This window comes from Panulirus ornatus, chromosome 73, assembly GCF_036320965.1.
Source record: "Panulirus ornatus isolate Po-2019 chromosome 73, ASM3632096v1, whole genome shotgun sequence".
Lineage (NCBI taxonomy): Eukaryota > Metazoa > Arthropoda > Malacostraca > Decapoda > Palinuridae > Panulirus > Panulirus ornatus.
Genome location: NC_092296.1, coordinates 6144719 through 6163537, shown reverse-complemented (window position 1 = coordinate 6163537; position 18819 = coordinate 6144719). Strand labels below are relative to the sequence as shown.

At 52.6% G+C, this 18819-nt stretch overlaps 1 protein-coding gene across 1 annotated transcript in view; it reads left to right on the top strand.

Annotated features, from left to right (window-relative positions):
- The window catches only part of LOC139748209 (uncharacterized), a 160199-nt gene that overhangs the window by 44796 nt on the left and 96584 nt on the right, over positions 1-18819 (top strand). The window contains exon 2 of the mRNA XM_071661033.1: positions 2926-2951. The gene's annotated coding sequence lies outside the window, so the exon portion shown is untranslated. The remainder of the gene's footprint in view (positions 1-2925; positions 2952-18819) is intronic.

Genomic DNA, 18819 nt, shown 5'->3' with positions numbered 1-18819 from the left:
GAGAAGACGGCCGGGCGCGAGGAAAACACGGAAGAAATGAAGGACGGAGAGAGAGAGAGAGAGAGAGAGAGAGAGAGAGAGAGAGAGAGAGAGAGAGAGAGAGAGAGAGAGAGAGACACGTAGGAAACTGGATAAGTTAGAGGTATGAGTTATCGTCTGTAGCATCAAGAATTTATTTATGAGAAGACTGCGAATTATACTTAATAAGGGAAGAAGGGAGAGGGAATGATAAAGAACTGGAAGATGGAGAGAGAGAGAGAGAGAGAGAGAGAGAGAGAGAGAGAGAGAGAGAGAGAGAGAGAGAGAGAGAGAGAGAGAGAGAGAGAGAGAGCTGTAATAAAGACGTGGAAGAGAGGGAAAGAAGATAAAAGAGTAGATGATTAAAGAGTGGAACCACTCGCTCTACTTCGTCTACTCGCTTTGGCATTGTGAAATTTAAGAGCGTGGGATAGGGATGGGTCCCTGCTGCTTTATCTTGCCTCACTGTAACGATACTGTCGGTGGGGAGAGAGGTAGGGAGAGAGAGAGAGAGAGAGAGAGAGAGAGAGAGAGAGAGAGAGAGAGAGAGAGGCGGACCTAAACTGGACGACCTCAGCTCCCAGCCCGGAGCCTAAACCTGAATTATCTTGGCGTTGTTCATCAATACGTATTGCGTAGTGACCCCGACCAGAGTCATGGGACCGTGGGGGGTTCTGGGAAGTGTACCGTCGCAGTGTGCACCGTTCCTAGTGTGGAGTGAACCCTGGGAGGGATCTGGGAAGCGTATGTACCTTTCCGACGTGTCTAGTGGCCACAGTTAGGAGTGTACCACTGGCAGAGGAGTGTACCACTGGCAGTGGTTTTGGGAAGCGTACCTCCACACTGTGCAGTGAGCGTGTAGAGATCCGTGCCTTATATGGGGGGGTCTGGAAAGTATTGTGATCTGAAGAATAATCTCTCACAGTCATGCACAAAGTGGATGAGGCATTGAGAGGTTAACCTAAAACGCCTGGAAGCGTCCCACCTGCTGGAGAACTCGAGCCTGGATTTCCCAATTCCAGGCTTGGCAGCTTAGCTTAGCGACCCAGAACCGCACGGGGCTGCGAGCAGAGACCGGGTCAGCGAAGGTAATCCAGAACGGGTCATTTCCAGAGCCCGAGTTGAAATAGACCTCTGGAAAGGGAATTCTGCTCAGTGTTATGAGTCACGTAGCTGTCTTTTTCTTGCATTAAGATTTTAAGGATGAGAGGAAGGATCTTCTTAATTCCTTCCTGTAGGATCTATGACTGAAGGATCCTCATGGCTTCATAAGGAACCCATAACTGGGTCGTTTCGTCCACCTTGCCCCCCAGAGGCAGAACGGCACCCCTCTCCTCTAGTGTGTCAGCTGGAGGGGATACACACGACCTCTCATATATGGCTCTCTATAGCAGTCAAGACCATAATGTTACAGCAGATGCGACAGGCTTGATCTACCGACCCCCCTCTTTACCGTGCAGGATGTGGTAGGTGTCCTACCCCAGTCACCTAGCGCAGCCAGCCGCTAAATCGCTACACTGGACGTAAAAATGATAATCACGGGGGAAGGGAGGGGGGAAAAAAGGATTAACCACAGACTAGGCCAGACTAGGCGGGAATCATGCGTGTCATGTGCATGTAACCAGCTTTTAAGACTCGTATTATACCCGGGCTCGTATGTGACCGTCGGCCTTACGGCGTATGTGGGTCAGCGAAGCTCAGGGAAAAAGCCATGTTCAGCAGGTCGCTATACTGGGTATCAGTTGCCGCTGTGGTGTTACCTGCCCACGTTTTATGAGAGCCGTCTACCACTGGTGTGGGCCAGTCCTGGCCGCTGCAGGGGATCCACTCGTACTCAAGATCCTCGTCACGCGCTACATCGTACAGAACTGCTCTGTGAGGGTCGTTTGTGGTCTTAGTGGCTGTGTGTGAGGGTCGTCTGTTGTGATGGAGGGTGTGTGTGTAAGGGTCGTCTGTTGTGATGGAGGGTGTGTGTGAGGGTCGTCTGTTGTGATGGAGGGTGTGTGTGTGAGGGTCGTCTGTTGTGATGGAGGGTGTGTGTGTGAGGGTCGTCTGTTGTGATGGAGGGTGTGTGTGTGAGGGTCGTCTGTTGTGTTGGAGGGTGTGTGTGTGAGGGTCGTCTGTTGTGATGGAGGGTGTGTGTGTGTGTGTGTGTGTGTGTGTGCAGGTCACCTGCTGTGTTGCCATGTGTCCATCACACGCTAGAGGTAGACTTGGCCTCCCTTTAACACAGCAATGGCTGGGAGAGGAGTGCTTTGTTAAGGCATAAATGCCTGTGTTCTTGAGGGCCTCTCGTTAACAAAGCAAGGCTCATCTTTCTCCAGCACTCACGAGATACTGAGGCGAAATCCAATCATATTTCTTGACTCAAATGTATTATGTAGTCAACATCGCCTGACTGATTATCTCAGTCAAGATATTTCGGTCGTTAAGTCTGACATCACTTCATATGGTCGTCGGGTCATTGGGTTGTTAGGTGTCAGGCTCTTCGAACGGCCAGGGTCATTAAGGTCGTCAAGGTCAAGGCATAATCACCACACGATAGATAACATCATCAACACCTTCTTCACGTGTTGAAGATGTTCCTCGAGGACCCATACACTCCCTGGGTATATGGGGGCCCTGTGGTCGCTACTGAGAATCCATTCTCTCTCTCTCTCTCTCTCTCTCTCTCTCTCTCTCTCTCTCTCTCTCTCTCTCTCTCTCTCTCTCTCTCTCTCTCTCTCTCTCTCTCTCGTCGACTGATACAGCATGTGTAAGGCGGAGCGCGGAGGGAGGCGGGGGAAAAACTCAATAAAGTAATTACAGTTAGGGTCGTGTGTTGAGTCATTTTGATCCGATCGTGTATCTTAGGATATGATCCGTCTCGGAATCTCTCTTAATATACTGTTATCCATCTTCTTGCAGAGAGGCGCGTCTGGGGCCTTATAAAGGTGAGTTCAGGCAGTATGTTGACCGTGTTGCCAGCCTGAAGGCGGTAGGTGTAGTCTCGTGATGTGTGAACAGGTGGAACGTATAGCACTGTCTGCCAGCCAGCATAGCCTTGGCCTGGGGTCTCCCCACTGGCATATCATGGTGGTATAACCAAAATATGTTCAGGATGAAGTCTAACGGATTTAGTATACATACTTATACATAGTATACAGCCTTGAAGATCATATTTTTTTTAATAAGACTCTTGCAGCTTCCAGGCTGCGCTCCGCGTCGGAGCAGGGTAAGGTGGGCTACGTTTTTAGGCGGGAAGATTTGCTACGACGCATCTTCTCTCCGTCCATAATGATGATGTAGCTTCGTGGAAGGTGACTTCTTGATTGCGCTGTATATATATTATTAAATATATATATATATATATATATATATATATAATAAAATATATTAAATATATATATATATATAAAAAAAGGAAAGATTTGGGTATATATAGATATAAAAGGTCGAGTGAGGGTCAACACGTGTCCCCCCACAACTTCTCCCCGTAATAAGAAATAGTAATGACCACCCACACACCACACAACACACACACCAAAAACACACACACACACCACAACACAACACACACAACCGGGGGGGCGTGTGTTGTGTGTGTTGTTGTACACGTAGGGCAGTGCGGCCCTGCGTGTTCACCCCACGGGGGAAAATCCGGGTTTTAAAACCCAACTTGCCCCGTGTGTAAAGGGACAGAGAGAGAAAGAGAGGCTGTAGTGGGGCCCCTTGCCTTGGGTGACGTTACTGTGCCGTTTTGGGCTGTGGTGTTTGGGTTTTCGTGGCTGTGCTGCGTTTCACGGGGGAAAAAAACAGTGTTATGGCCGTATAGTGTGTTGGTTGGGTCGTTCCGTCTTATCCTTGTTTTTATATATTCGTATCCTGCTGTATCTACTGCATCCTTTTGGGCTACAATATTTCAATTCACTAACACTGCTGTCCCCACCCTGATTACTGCACCCGTTGGCTACATTTACCCCATCACCTACATTGATGTATCCAATAATCCTTCCCTCCTCACAAAAACAGATCAAAATATGCATTTCTGTGTTTGTTCTAGTCTGATGAATAGCTAAGGGATAATGGGGAACAGTTCATGCGGCAGGGGGTTGATGTAGTGGTAAAGTGTTCATGAAGGGTAAAGTGGTTGATGTAGTGGAAAAGTGGTTGAGTAGTGTGAAAATGGTTGATGTAGTGGGGGAAATGTGAAGAAGTTGTGGGAGTGGGGGTTGATGTAGTGAAGTAGATGGTCATGAAGTTCCGCCAAGCAAGAGGGAGCGCGGTTGGTGACTTTGATGCCCACGTAGATATGATCCAAAAAGTTTTTTAGTTTCTTGAGACATTTCTTCTTCTTCTTTTCTTCTTCTTCTTTCTTCTTTTTCTTTTTCTTTTCTTCTTTTTCTTTTCTTTTCTTTCCTCCTCCCCCTCCTCCTCCTCCTCCCCCCCTCCCCCTCCTCCCCCTCCTCCCCCAAACCCCCTCTTCCCGCCCACCCTCCTCACCACAACATCCTCGCCGTACACAGACTCCCCAGACTGAGGTGAACTCGTATTCATTTTACCGGCACAAAGCCAGACTTTCCTTTTACCCCATCGTCTTTTAACTACAACCCAGAGGAAAGGTTTTGGGCAGCGTTGGTGACATTTCCCCGTCCCCGCCTTTTTCATGCACCGGAATTGGGGTTACTGGCACAAATCAGGCGAGGGGTAAACATTGGCCCCCCTTGTTCAGGGAACTGGCGAGTGTTTGCAGCCAGCTTCGTCAAGCTCGACCCCTTCCCTACCCTTCCCCCTTGGCATTAGCGCTCCCCCCCTCCTTCCCTTTGTTCCCTCTTCCCTCCTTAGCCCCGCCAACCCCCACCCCCCCCCCCACACACTAGGAGGGGTGTAAACAATTTTGGCTCTGTTTCAAAACATTGGGTGGGCTGACGCCGGTTGCGGGGCGCGGGATGGCGTCTGCTTGTCTCCTTTTTTTCCCCTTCCCCCCCTCCCACTGGCGTGCCCATGGGTTTCTAGGTTCCCCTTTCCGGTGTCTTCCCCCCTCGGCTTTTCCTTGGCGAGTTAAGGAAACCCCAAACCCCGGGTTTGGAGTTTATCCCCCCCCCTCGTTCCTATGTATAGCCCCTCCTTCCCCCTCAAGGGTTTCCTATCCCTTTTTCAGCTTAACCCCCCCATCCCTTTTTTCCTATGCTCATGTCGTTAAGAACTTCCTTCATCCAGAATGGGCTTTTTTCATTTTCCCCATTTTCCAGTTCGGGGTTCCTCATTTTCTTCGATTTTGGGAACCTCTGCGTCAGCGGTAATGTGCGGCCCCTTGGCGATATAGGTGAGCCGTTGTGATGCTGGGGTTTTTTTCCCACACCTTAAGTTTGCACTCTTTACCTTTTTATTATAATATTCTTTTAACAATATACAACCGAAAAGGCTTTAAAGGAGGTTTTCCCTTTCCCCTAAAAACCCCGAATATTTTGTCGTCTCTCTCTCCCACTTTTTTATCTCTTTAATCCTATTATTTTTGTGTTTAAAAAGTCTCGGTTAAGACTGAAGCCTTGGACATGAAGGGGGAGGGTTTTTTTCCGTGGTGTTCCGCCCCCAGTCTCGATTCCCTCCCCCCCCCCCCCCGTTTTTTTTTTCCCCCCCCCCAGAAACGGTCGGCACCCGTCATTTTCTCTCCTCTGGGCCCGGGGAAACAGTTTGGGTCAAGAATGATAAACATATTACGGCGACGTTCGCTGGGAAACAGACGACAGACAGGTTTGAAGGAGGTTAATGATAATGAGGGAGAGAAGAGAAGAGAGAGAGGGGAGAGAGAGAGAGAGAGGGGAAAAGAGAGAGAGAGAGAGAGAGGTGAGGAGGGAAGGGGTGAAGGCATTGAGGAACATGAGAAGGAGGCGAGTTGAGTAAGAAAGATAGAACACTTTGGCCTCGATGATTGGGGGTAGGTTGTACTTTCCTACATCTTGGGGCCCTCTACCTCTGCCTCACACCCTTCTTACCCCTCACGCCTCAATTCAGACTCATGGTCTTCTGCCTCATGGGCCCGACGTATAATTAGACCCCTTTCGTGTTGGGGCGTTTGGGGTGTGTGCTCCGACGCACTAATTGGTTGCTCCCCGTTGTACCAAGAGGCTTCGTGCGTCGTGGTAGGGAGTCCGTCCGGGTCCCAAGATTTGGGTGACCGAGGTTGGGGCCCCGGGGAGGGGTTTCCGGAGGGCGTTCAGAAATTTGGAAAAGGGGTGATGTTCCAGGAAGTTCTTGGGTAAAGTTTAAGGAAGGTTTCCCATGGGCGTTCTACAAGGGTGTTCGGGGAAGGTGGCCTGAGAACTTTTCAGAAAGGTTTTCCAGGTGGAAGTTCTAAAATTTGTGTTCCAGGAAGAGCCAGGAGGGTGTTACAGAAATTTGGAAAGGGTGATGTTCCGGAAGGTCTTCCGGGTAAACTTTTAAAGGGAAAGGGTCTTCCCTGGAGGACTTTCTGAAGGGTTTTAAAGGGAAAAAGTGACCCCCCCCGGGGACTTTCCCCGGGAAGGTCCTCTGGGAAGTGGTTTACGGGGTGTTCTAGAGGGGCTCCTGAATGGATGTCCCCTTTTGGACGCTCTAGAAGGATTTTCCAGTGAGAATACCTAGAGGACTTTCCCAGGGGGCTTTCCAGGAAAGTTCCCGGGGGGGTTTCGAGGGGGGGTTCCCCCGAGGTTCATGAGTACAGGGATTCCAGTTCATGTATGCGGGGTTTAACATTGTTTAATGGTTTAATTCGTTTGTGAGTTGGGCTATTGAGACACATCAGCATATGGGGAATGACAAGGAATAGAACCCCGGAACCATAGTACCCAGTGTGGTAGAGAACTGCTGTGGTGGTGGGAAAGGGGGAGGGAGTGGTGGGAGCCCACTGTCCCTGGTGTGGCGGGGGCGGTGCTGGACACGTTGCCTCACCGTGGACCCCCTCCTCCTCCCGCTAGTCAAATGTGGGGCGAACATTATGTGCTAATGGGGGTGATGCAACCGGACCTCCCCTTAAGCTCCGGGGGGAGAAGACGGCCGGGCGCGGGAAAAACGGGAAAAAATGAAGGACGGAGAGAGAAAAGAAGAGAGAGAAGAGAGAGAGGAGAGAGAGGAAGAGAGAGAGAGAACGTAGGAAAAATGGTAAGTTAAGGTATGGTTATCGTCTGTACATCAAGAATTTATTTTGAAAGACTGCGAATTATACTTAAAAAGGGAAAAGGGAGAGGGAATGATAAAGAACTGGGGAAAATGGGGAGAGAGAGAGAAGAGAGAGGGGGAGAGAGAAAAGGGGGAGAGAGAGAGAGAGAAAAGAGAAGAGGAGAGAGAGAGATGTAATAAAGACGTGGGGAGAGGAAAGAAGATAAAAGAGTAGATGATTAAAGAGTGGAACCCCTCGCTTACTTGTCTACTCGCTTTGGCATTGTGAATTTAAAGGTGGGGGGTAGGGATGGGGGCCCCGTGCTTTAAACTTTTCCTCCTTAACATCTGTCGGGGGGGAAGAGTAGGGAAGAGAGAGAGAGAGAGAGGAGAGAGGAGAGAGAGAAGAGAGAGAGGGGACCCAAATGGCACCCCAGCTCCCCGCCCCGGGGCCTAAACCTAATTACTTGGCGTTGTTCATAATACGTATTGCGTAGTGACCCCCACCCGAGTCTGGGACCGTTTGGGGTTTGGAAATGTAACCCTCGCAGTGTCACCGTTTCCCCAGTGGGAGTGAACCCTGGGAGGGGGTTGGGGAAACGTAGTCCTTTCCGACTGTTTGGGCCCAGTTAGGAGTGTACCATGGCAGAGGAGGTACCACTGGCAGTGGTTTTGGGAAGCGTACCTCCACATGTGCAGTGAGCGTGAGAGACCCGTGCCTTATAGGGGGGGTCTGGAAAGTATTGTGATCTAAAGAATAATCTCTAAGTCTGCAAAAAGGGATGAGGCATTGAGAGGTTACCAAAAGCCTGGAAGCGCCCACTGCTAAAACTGGGCCTGGATTCCCAATTCCGGGTTTGGGCGCTTGTTTAGCGACCCAGAACCGACGGGGCTGCGAGCAGAGACGGGTCAGCAAAGGGAATCCAAAAGGGGTCTTTTCCCAAGCCCGAGTTGAAAAAACCCTCGGGAAAAGGGGAATTCTGCTCAGTGTTATGAGTCCGTAGCTGTCTTTTTCTTGCTTAAGATTTTAAGGATGAGGGGAAATTTTCTAATCCTTCCTGTAGGATCTATGACAAGGACCCTCATGGCTTAAAAGGGAAACCCCAAACTGGGTTTTTCGTCCACCTTGCCCCCAGAGGCAAACGGCCCCCCCTTCCTCAGGGTGTCAGTGGGGGGATCACCGACCCTCAAAATGGCTCTTTTAGCAGCAAGCCCAAAAAGTTTAAGCAGATGCGCGGTTTCTACGCCCCCCCTTTTACGTCAGGATTGGTGGGTGTCCTACCCAGTCACCTAGGAGCCCCCGCAAAATCGCTACATGGACGAAAAAATGAAAATCAGGGGGGAAGGGGGGGGGGAAAAAAAGGTTTAAACCCAAGACGGGCCCAGCTGGGGGAACATGCGTGTCATGTGCAGAAACCAGTTTTTAAGACTGTATTAACCCCGGGCTCGTTGTGACCGTCGGCCTTCGGCGTATGTGGGTCAGCGAAGCTCGGGGAAAAAGCCATGTTCAGCGGGTCGCATAGGGTTCAGTTCCGCTGTGGGTTACCTCCCCCACGTTTTATGAGACCGTCCCCCAGGGTGGGGGCCAGTCCTGGCCGCTGCAGGGGATCCCTGTACTCAAGACCTCGCCCACCGCACATCGTACAGAACTGTTGTGAGGGCGTTTGTGGTTTAGTGGCTGTGTGGGGGGTGTCTGTTGTGATGGAGGGTGGTGTGGGGGTCGTCTGTTTGATGGAGGGTGTGTGGGGGTCGTCTGTTGTAGGAGGGTGTGGTGTGGGGGTCGTTGTTGTATGGAGGGGTGTGTGTGAGGGTCGCTTTGGATGGGGGGTGGTGGGAGGTCGCTGTTTGTTGGAGGGTGTGTGTGGGGGGGGTCGCTGTTGTGATGGGGGGTTGTGTGTGTGTTTGTGTGGGTGGGGGCGGGTCCCCTGCTGTGTTGCCATGTGTCCATCACACGCTAGAGGTAGATTTGGGCCCTCCTTTAACACAGCAAGGGCGGGGAGAAGTGCTTTTTAAGGCAAAATGCCGTGTTTTGGGGGCCTCTCTTAAAAAAGCAAGGGTATCTTTTCCAGCACTCACGAGATTGAGGCGAAATCCAAATATTTCTTTACTCAAATGTATTAAGTAGTCAAAAATCCCGACTGATTATCTCGTCAAATATTCGGTCGTTAAGTTGAAACTTCATATGGTCTTTTGGGGATTTGGTTGTTAGGGCGGCTCTTTGAACGGGAGGGTCATTAAGGGCGTCAAAGGTCAAGGATAATCACCACACGATAGTAAAAAATCATCAACACCTTCTTCAGTGTTGAAATGTTTCCCCGGGACCCCTACACTCCCCGGGTATATGGGGGCCCTGTGGGCGCAGAGAATCCATTCTCTCTTCTCCTCTCCTTTTCTCCTCTCTCTTCTCTTCTCTCTCTCTCTCTCTCCTTTTCTTCTTCCTCTCCTCTTTTCTCTCTCTCTCGTCGACTGATACAGCATTTTAAGGGGGAGCGCGGAGGGAGGGGGGGAAAAACTCAATAAAGTAAATTTAAATTAGGGTGGGTTGATCATTTTGATGATGTGTATCTTAGGATATGATCCGTCTCGGAATCTCTCTTAATTTTTGTTATCCCTTTCTTGCAGAGAGGCGCGTTGGGGCCTTATAAAGGTGATTGGCAGTATGTTGCGGTTCCCCCCCTGAAGGCGGTAGGGGTAGTCTCGTGATGTTGAACAGGGGGAACTAAGCACTGTCTGCCAGCCGCATAGCCTTGGGCCCGGGGTCTCCCCCCTGGGAATCATGGGGTATAACCAAAAAAGTTCAGGATGAAGTCTAACGGGTTTAGTATACTACTTTTTACATAGTAACAGCCTTGAAGTCATATTTTTTTTAATAAGACCTTTCGTTCCCGGCTGCGCCCGCGTCGGAGCAGGGTAAGTGGGGTACGTTTTTAGGGGGAAGTTTGCTACGACGCATCTTCTCTCCGTCCATAATATGATTAGCTTCGGGAATATTCTTGATTGCGCTGATACCACTTGTACGCTACCTCGCTAACGCGGGAAAAATGAACAAAAAAATCGATCATTATAATATATTATATTATATATATATATAATATTTATTATATATATATTTTATTATATATATTATAATAATATATATATATATATTATTATTTTATATATATATTATATATTAATATATATATATATATATATATATTATATAATAAATATAATATATTTATATATATAGAGAGAGAGAGAGAGAGAGAGAGAGAGAGAGAGAGAGACCAAATTGGAGGTGGAAAGATGGAGTGAAAAAGATTTTGTGTGATCGGAGCCTGAACATGCAGGAGGGTGAGAGGAGGGCAAGGAATAGAGTGAATTGGAGCGATGTGGTATACCAGGGTTGACGTGCTGTCAGTGGATTGAATCAAGGCATGTGAAGCGTCTGGGGTAAACCATGGAAAGCTGTGGAGGTATGTATATTTGCGTGTGTGGACGTATGTATATACATGTGTATGGGGGTGGGTTGGGCCATTTCTTTCGTCTGTTTCCTTGCGCTACCTCGCAAACGCGGGAGACAGCGACAAATCAAAAAAAAAAAAAAATAGAATATATATATATATATATATATATATATATATATATATATATATATATATATATATGTATATACTGATATGCCTGTCGCATATGTGCCATTTGTGTGATAATGTAATCCGATGTAACTTATGGATTGTATTTATTGAGCATACGTATTACTGGCTATGTCTCGTTGTTAGCATACACGTCCCTGTTCGCAGTCTATATCATACGATTTCTATATCGTCTCTATAACGCACTATATCTTGGTACGATTCTAATGCTCAGCGAGTGAAGGCTGCTAGGCTTTCGGTGTTGTGTGGATCGGGGACGTGGGACATGCCGTGGTGGGAGAATGGGACATCCCATGGTGGAAGAGTGGGACATGCCGTGGTGGAAGAGTGGTAAATGCCGTGGTGGAAGAGTGGGACATGCCGTGGTGGAAGAGTGGGACATGCCATGGTGGAAGAGTGGTGACATGCCGTGGTGGAAGAGTGGTAAATGCCGTGGTGGAAGAGTGGTAAATGCCGTGGTGGAAGGGTGGGACATGCCGTGGTGGAAGAGAGGGACATCCCGTGGTGGAAGAGTGGGACATGCCGTGGTGGAAGAGTGGTGACATGCCGTGGTGGAAGAGTGAGACAGGTGGAAGAGTGGGACATGCCGTGGTGGAGGACAGTGATACACAAACTCGTACACATTTAGTGACCACGGGGGAGGTTGTGTTTCGCGGGGATTGTGCCACAGCAACTGGAAGTGTGGCAGACATAATGATGGTGTTGATGGGCAGCCACAACCACCACCACGTCACCACACCTGCCCTGAATCTTGGTTTCAGGGCCCAAGTGGTAGTGGTGATCTCAGCGGGTATTGGCCTCGGCTCAGTGAGATTAGCGGGAGAAAATGAGAGTATTGTTTACGGTCCCTGCTCTTGGCTCAAGTGAGATCGGGCTCGAAATATGGAGAGATGTATATATATATATATATACCACCATCTGTTCTTGCCCTGACTGAGATCAGGGTGAGAATATATGGGGCATGTGTCAGGTTCCTCAGCCTTGGCTCAGTGAGATCAGGTTGAGACAAGGTGGACATTACAGATCCTGGTCCTTACTTGGGTGGCGGCGGGGAGCCGTGAGACGATGGGCGGCCGCTGAAAGCGAGAGTATGTCTCAAGGTCCCAGAGACCCCCGGAGACTGGGGGTGCTGGGGTGGGAGGAGGAGGAGGAGGGGGTGCATCAGAGCATGACGGGGGGTGAGGGGAGCCTCCCCCTCCCCTTCCACCCCCCTGGAGCATCATCCATCCTCACTACTGGAGCGTTGAGAGCGTGTGGAGAACGTCGAATACAAGGTCGGGCCGGCCGGGCTGCCGTGAGTTGTCGTACGCGTGGAAGTGTGGTTGAGTTTTGTGGGGCTGGTCAGGATTTGAGGGCCCGCCCGACGCCGTACGTGCGCACCCCACGCCTGCACCGGCTGTGTACCGTGGTGTACCACACGTGGGAGGAGGAGGAGGAGGACGAGGAGGAGGGAAGGGGACGCTACAGTGATTGGTACAGTTATTCCTGTGTTCTGTAACGGCACAAGGACCTGGAGCGTCTCGAACACCGGCTTCGCCAGTCCTTCTAGCCCTGTCCTAGGATGTAGGAACCTCCCAGGAGACAGACAGACACACAGACAGGCATGGTCAACTGACGTTGGTATGGGGTAGGAGTCGTGGGCAGGCCCCAGGTGTGATGCACGCCCTGGCTGACCATCAGTCATTGCTCGGGGTCTCTGGTTACTTTCAACACTGATTACCGACCAGCATTGGCTGTTCCCTCCAGTTGGGAGTGAATGCGACGCGAACCCTCACCATATCGTGGTAGAAAGATGGCAGGAGGAGGAGGGAGTGCTGCTGGTGCTGGTAGAGGAGGAGCACTGGAAGGAGGCAGTGATGCAAGGGACTGGGGTACTGCCGACCATTACACCACCAGACACTGGTGACAGCTGGTCGTGTGTAACAATTTTCTCGTCCCCCCAGTACGATAGTTCGCGCGCAGCATTTATAATGGCTGGAGACGACGAGTTTCTTTCCTAAAGTAACTTGCGTCTTATAGTAACACCTCACGTGTACAGAATACCATAGAATATAGCAGAACGACGAGGGGGACTCGTAGGATCAAGCCACCGCGATATAGATAGCATAGTCCTCATTTCTAAGTAACTCTATACGTGAAATATCGTCCACATACATTGCATATAGCCGTCTGTAGCTCTATAGATAGAGCACATAGATAGTTCTAAATTCTCTCTCTTTGAGTATCACTCCACGAATATTCTATATCAGACATCGAGATACTTAGGTGATATCAGTTGCTGTGTTCTTTAGCCAGAAACCTTGACAGACCTGTTCCTCCGTGGCCAAGACCTGTGACTATTCACTCGCTCTTCATTTACATTGTAATCGTCTGGTGGATCCATTTAACTATTATTAGCGTTCAATTGCTTTTTTTTTTTTGTTATCGTCCATCGTGCGTAAGTCTGGTCTTGAGTGCAAACATTTAATGCCAAGTGTTTCCGCTGGCGACACTGACCTGATTCTGTTGTTTGTTCAGAGTTTTATACAAGTTCTCCAGACTTCAGAATGAAGTTTGCGGGGTACTTCAGCGCCAGATTACTGCCTTCGCCTGCGGCCACCGTGAAGGAGAATGAAGAATGAATATGGTGAATGTAGAGGATTTAAGAAGAGGAAGAAAGTGTCAGGATGGAGGATGGAAAGACCAAAGCGAAAACGAAGATTGAAGAAGAAAAACTCAAATGTTTAAAAAAAGATAAAGAATAAGGAATAAAACTCAAGAATGAAGAGAAAAAGCGAGGAATGAAGATTATGAACGAAGAATGAAGGAAGCAGACAATAAATTCTGGTCACAAGGAGACAACATAATACAGCAATAATGTATCTTTCTTTACCGTGAAAAATCAGGAGAGAAAAGATAATCTTTGATCATTTTTCCCTCTCGACACAGAGGCATACCAGGAGTCTCGCTCAAATGTTACCTCTGTGTTTATATTTTCCTGGCTGAAGCCGAGCCTTCGAGGAAGATGTTTTTGGTCGTGTGAGGGGGCCAGGTCCTGCAGGTAGTGGGGGCTGACACCTCCTCCTGCTGGGGGGGCCGCAACACCTTCAGGATTTTGAGAATATTGTTTCTGGTCGTGACCGGCCCGTCAGGTGCGTGGGTCGATGCTGACTGTTAAGTGGCTGGGTGGTTGACGAACTGGCTGGGCAGCTGACGAACTGGCTGGGTGGCTGACGAACTGGCTGGGTAGCTGACGAACTGGCTGGGTGGCTGACGAATTGGCTGGGTGGCTGACGAAGTGGATGGGTAGCTGACGAACTGGCTGGGTGGCTGACGAACTGGCTGGGTAGCTGACGAACTGGCTGGGTGGCTGACGAATTGGCTGGGTGGCTGACGAAGTGGATGAGTAGCTGACGAACTGGCTGGGTGGCTGACCAACTGGCTGGTGGCTGACGAACTGGCTGGGTAGCTGACGAACTGGCTGGTGGCTGACGAACTGGCTGGGTAGCTGACTAACTGGCTGGGTGGCTGACGAACTGGCTGGGTGGCTGACGAAGTGGCTGGGTGGCTGACGAACTGGCTGGGTAGCTGACGAACTGGCTGGGTAGCTGACGAACTGGCTGGGTAGCTGACGAACTGGCTGGGTGGCTGACGAACTGGCTGGGTGGCTGACGAACTGGCTGGGTAGCTGACGAACTGGCTGGGTAGCTGACGAACTGGCTGGGTAGCTGACGAACTGGCTGGGTAGCTGACGAACTGGCTGGGTGGCTGACGAACTGGCTGGGTAGCTGACGAACTGGCTGGGTAGCTGACGAACTGGCTGGGTGGCTGACGAACTGGCTGGGTGGCTGACGAACTGGCTGGGTAGCTGACGAACTGGCTGGGTAGCTGACGAACTGGCTGGGTGGCTGACGAACTGGCTGGTGGCTGACGAACTGGCTGGTGGCTGACGAACTGGCTGGGTGGCTGACGAACTGGCTGGGTGGCTGACGAACTGGCTGGGTGGCTGACGAACTGGCTGGTGGCTGACGAACTGGCTGGGTAGCTGACGAACTGGCTGGGTAGCTGACGAACTGGCTGGGTGGCTGACGAACTGGCTGGTGGCTGACGAACTGGCTGGGTAGCTGACGAACTGGCTGGGTAGCTGACGAACTGGCTGGGTGGCTGACGAACTGGCTGGGTAGCTGACGAACTGGCTGGGTGGCTGACGAACTGGCTGGGTAGCTGACGAACTGGCTGGGTGGCTGACGAACTGGCTGGGTAGCTGACGAACTGGCTGGGTGGCTGACGAACTGGCTGGGTAGCTGACGAACTGGCTGGGTGGCTGACGAACTGGCTGGGTAGCTGACGAACTGGCTGGGTGGCTGACGAACTGGCTGGGTAGCTGACGAACTGGCTGGGTGGCTGACGAACTGGCTGGGTAGCTGACGAACTGGCTGGGTGGCTGACGAACTGGCTGGGTAGCTGACGAACTGGCTGGGTGGCTGACGAACTGGCTGGGTAGCTGACGAACTGGCTGGGTAGCTGACGAACTGGCTGGGTGGCTGACGAACTGGCTGGGTAGCTGACGAACTGGCTGGGTGGCTGACGAACTGGCTGGGTAGCTGACGAACTGGCTGGGTAGCTGACGAACTGGCTGGGTGGCTGACGAACTGGCTGGGTGGCTGACGAAGTGGATGAGTAGCTGACGAACTGGCTGGGTAGCTGACGAACTGGCTGGGTAGCTGACGAACTGGCTGGGTGGCTGACGAACTGGCTGGGTAGCTGACGAACTGGCTGGGTAGCTGACGAACTGGCTGGGTAGCTGACGAACTGGCTGGGTGGCTGACGAACTGGCTGGGTAGCTGACGAACTGGCTGGGTAGCTGACGAACTGGCTGGGTAGCTGACGAACTGGCTGGGTAGCTGACGAACTGGCTGGGTAGCTGACGAACTGGCTGGGTAGCTGACGAACTGGCTGGGTAGCTGACGAACTGGCTGGGTAGCTGACGAACTGGCTGGGTAGCTGACGAACTGGCTGGGTAGCTGACGAACTGGCTGGGTAGCTGACGAACTGGCTGGGTAGCTGACGAACTGGCTGGGTAGCTGACGAACTGGCTGGGTAGCTGACGAACTGGCTGGGTAGCTGACGAACTGGCTGGGTAGCTGACGAACTGGCTGGGTAGCTGACGAACTGGCTGGGTAGCTGACGAACTGGCTGGGTAGCTGACGAACTGGCTGGGTAGCTGACGAACTGGCTGGGTAGCTGACGAACTGGCTGGGTGGCTGACGAACTGGCTGGGTAGCTGACGAACTGGCTGGGTAGCTGACGAACTGGCTGGGTAGCTGACGAACTGGCTGGGTAGCTGACGAACTGGCTGGGTAGCTGACGAACTGGCTGGGTGGCTGACGAACTGGCTGGGTAGCTGACGAACTGGCTGGGTAGCTGACGAACTGGCTGGGTAGCTGACGAACTGGCTGGGTAGCTGACGAACTGGCTGGGTGGCTGACGAACTGGCTGGGTAGCTGACGAACTGGCTGGGTGGCTGACGAAGTGGATGAGTAGCTGACGAACTGGCTGGGTGGCTGACGAAGTGGATGAGTAGCTGACGAACTGGCTGGGTGGCTGACGAAGTGGATGAGTAGCTGACGAACTGGCTGGGTGGCTGACGAACTGGCTGGGTAGCTGACGAACTGGCTGGGTAGCTGACGAACTGGCTGGGTAGCTGACGAACTGGCTGGGTAGCTGACGAACTGGCTGGGTAGCTGACGAACTGGCTGGGTAGCTGACGAACTGGCTGGGTAGCTGACGAACTGGCTGGGTAGCTGACGAACTGGCTGGGTAGCTGACGAACTGGCTGGGTGGCTGACGAACTGGCTGGGTAGCTGACGAACTGGCTGGGTAGCTGACGAACTGGCTGGGTAGCTGACGAACTGGCTGGGTAGCTGACGAACTGGCTGGGTAGCTGACGAACTGGCTGGGTAGCTGACGAACTGGCTGGGTAGCTGACGAACTGGCTGGGTAGCTGACGAACTGGCTGGGTAGCTGACGAACTGGCTGGGTAGCTGACGAACTGGCTGGGTAGCTGACGAACTGGCTGGGTAGCTGACGAACTGGCTGGGTAGCTGACGAACTGGCTGGGTAGCTGACGAACTGGCTGGGTAGCTGACGAACTGGCTGGTGGCTGACGAACTGGCTGGGTAGCTGACGAACTGGCTGGGTAGCTGACGAACTGGCTGGGTGGCTGACGAACTGGCTGGGTAGCTGACGAACTGGCTGGGTAGCTGACGAACTGGCTGGGTAGCTGACGAACTGGCTGGGTAGCTGACGAACTGGCTGGGTAGCTGACGAACTGGCTGGGTAGCTGACGAACTGGCTGGGTAGCTGACGAACTGGCTGGGTGGCTGACGAACTGGCTGGGTAGCTGACGAACTGGCTGGGTGGCTGACGAACTGGCTGGGTAGCTGACGAACTGGCTGGGTAGCTGACGAACTGGCTGGGTAGCTGACGAACTGGCTGGGTGGCTGACGAACTGGCTGGTGGCTGACGAACTGGCTGGGTGGCTGACGAACTGGCTGGGTGGCTGACGAACTGGCTGGGTAGCTGACGAACTGGCTGGGTAGCTGACGAACTGGCTGGGTGGCTGACGAACTGGCTGGGTGGCTGACGAACTGGCTGGGTGGCTGACGAACTGGCTGGGTGGCTGACGAACTGGCTGGGTGGCTGACGAACTGGCTGGGTAGCTGACGAACTGGCTGGGTGGCTGACGAACTGGCTGGGTAGCTGACGAACTGGCTGGGTAGCTGACGAACTGGCTGGGTGGCTGACGAACTGGCTGGGTAGCTGACGAACTGGCTGGGTAGCTGACGAACTGGCTGGGTGGCTGACGAACTGGCTGGGTGGCTGACGAACTGGCTGGGTGGCTGACGAACTGGCTGGGTGGCTGACGAACTGGCTGGGTGGCTGACGAACTGGCTGGGTAGCTGACGAACTGGCTGGGTGGCTGACGAACTGGCTGGGTGGCTGACGAACTGGCTGGGTGGCTGACGAACTGGCTGGGTGGCTGACGAACTGGCTGGGTGGCTGACGAACTGGCTGGGTGGCTGACGAACTGGCTGGGTGGCTGACGAACTGGCTGGGTAGCTGACGAACTGGCTGGGTGGCTGACCAACTGGCTGGGTGGCTGACTAACTGGCTAGGTGGCTGACGAACTGGCTGGGTAGCTGACGAACTGGCTGGGTGGCTGACGAACTGGCTGGGTAGCTGACGAACTGGCTGGGTGGCTGACGAACTGGCTGGGTGGCTGACGAACTGGCTGGGTGGCTGACGAACTGGCTGGGTGGCTGACGAACTGGCTGGGTGGCTGACGAACTGGCTGGGTGGCTGACGAACTGGCTGGGTGGCTGACGAACTGGCTGGGTGGCTGACGAACTGGCTGGGTGGCTGACGAACTGGCTGGGTAGCTGACGAACTGGCTGGGTAGCTGACGAACTGGCTGGGTAGCTGACGAACTGGCTGGGTAGCTGACGAACTGGCTGGGTAGCTGACGAACTGGCTGGGTAGCTGACGAACTGGCTGGGTAGCTGACGAACTGGCTGGGTAGCTGACGAACTGGCTGGGTAGCTGACGAACTGGCTGGGTAGCTGACGAACTGGCTGGGTAGCTGACGAACTGGCTGGGTAGCTGACGAACTGGCTGGGTGGCTGACGAACTGGCTGGGTAGCTGACGAACTGGCTGGGTGGCTGACGAACTGGCTGGTGGCTGACGAACTGGCTGGGTGGCTGACGAACTGGCTGGGTAGCTGACGAACTGGCTGGGTGGCTGACGAACTGGCTGGGTAGCTGACGAACTGGCTGGTGGCTGACGAACTGGCTGGGTAGCTGACGAACTGGCTGGGTAGCTGACGAACTGGCTGGGTGGCTGACGAACTGGCTGGGTAGCTGACGAACTGGCTGGGTAGCTGACGAACTGGCTGGGTGGCTGACGAACTGGCTGGGTAGCTGACGAACTGGCTGGGTAGCTGACGAACTGGCTGGGTAGCTGACGAACTGGCTGGGTAGCTGACGAACTGGCTGGGTAGCTGACGAA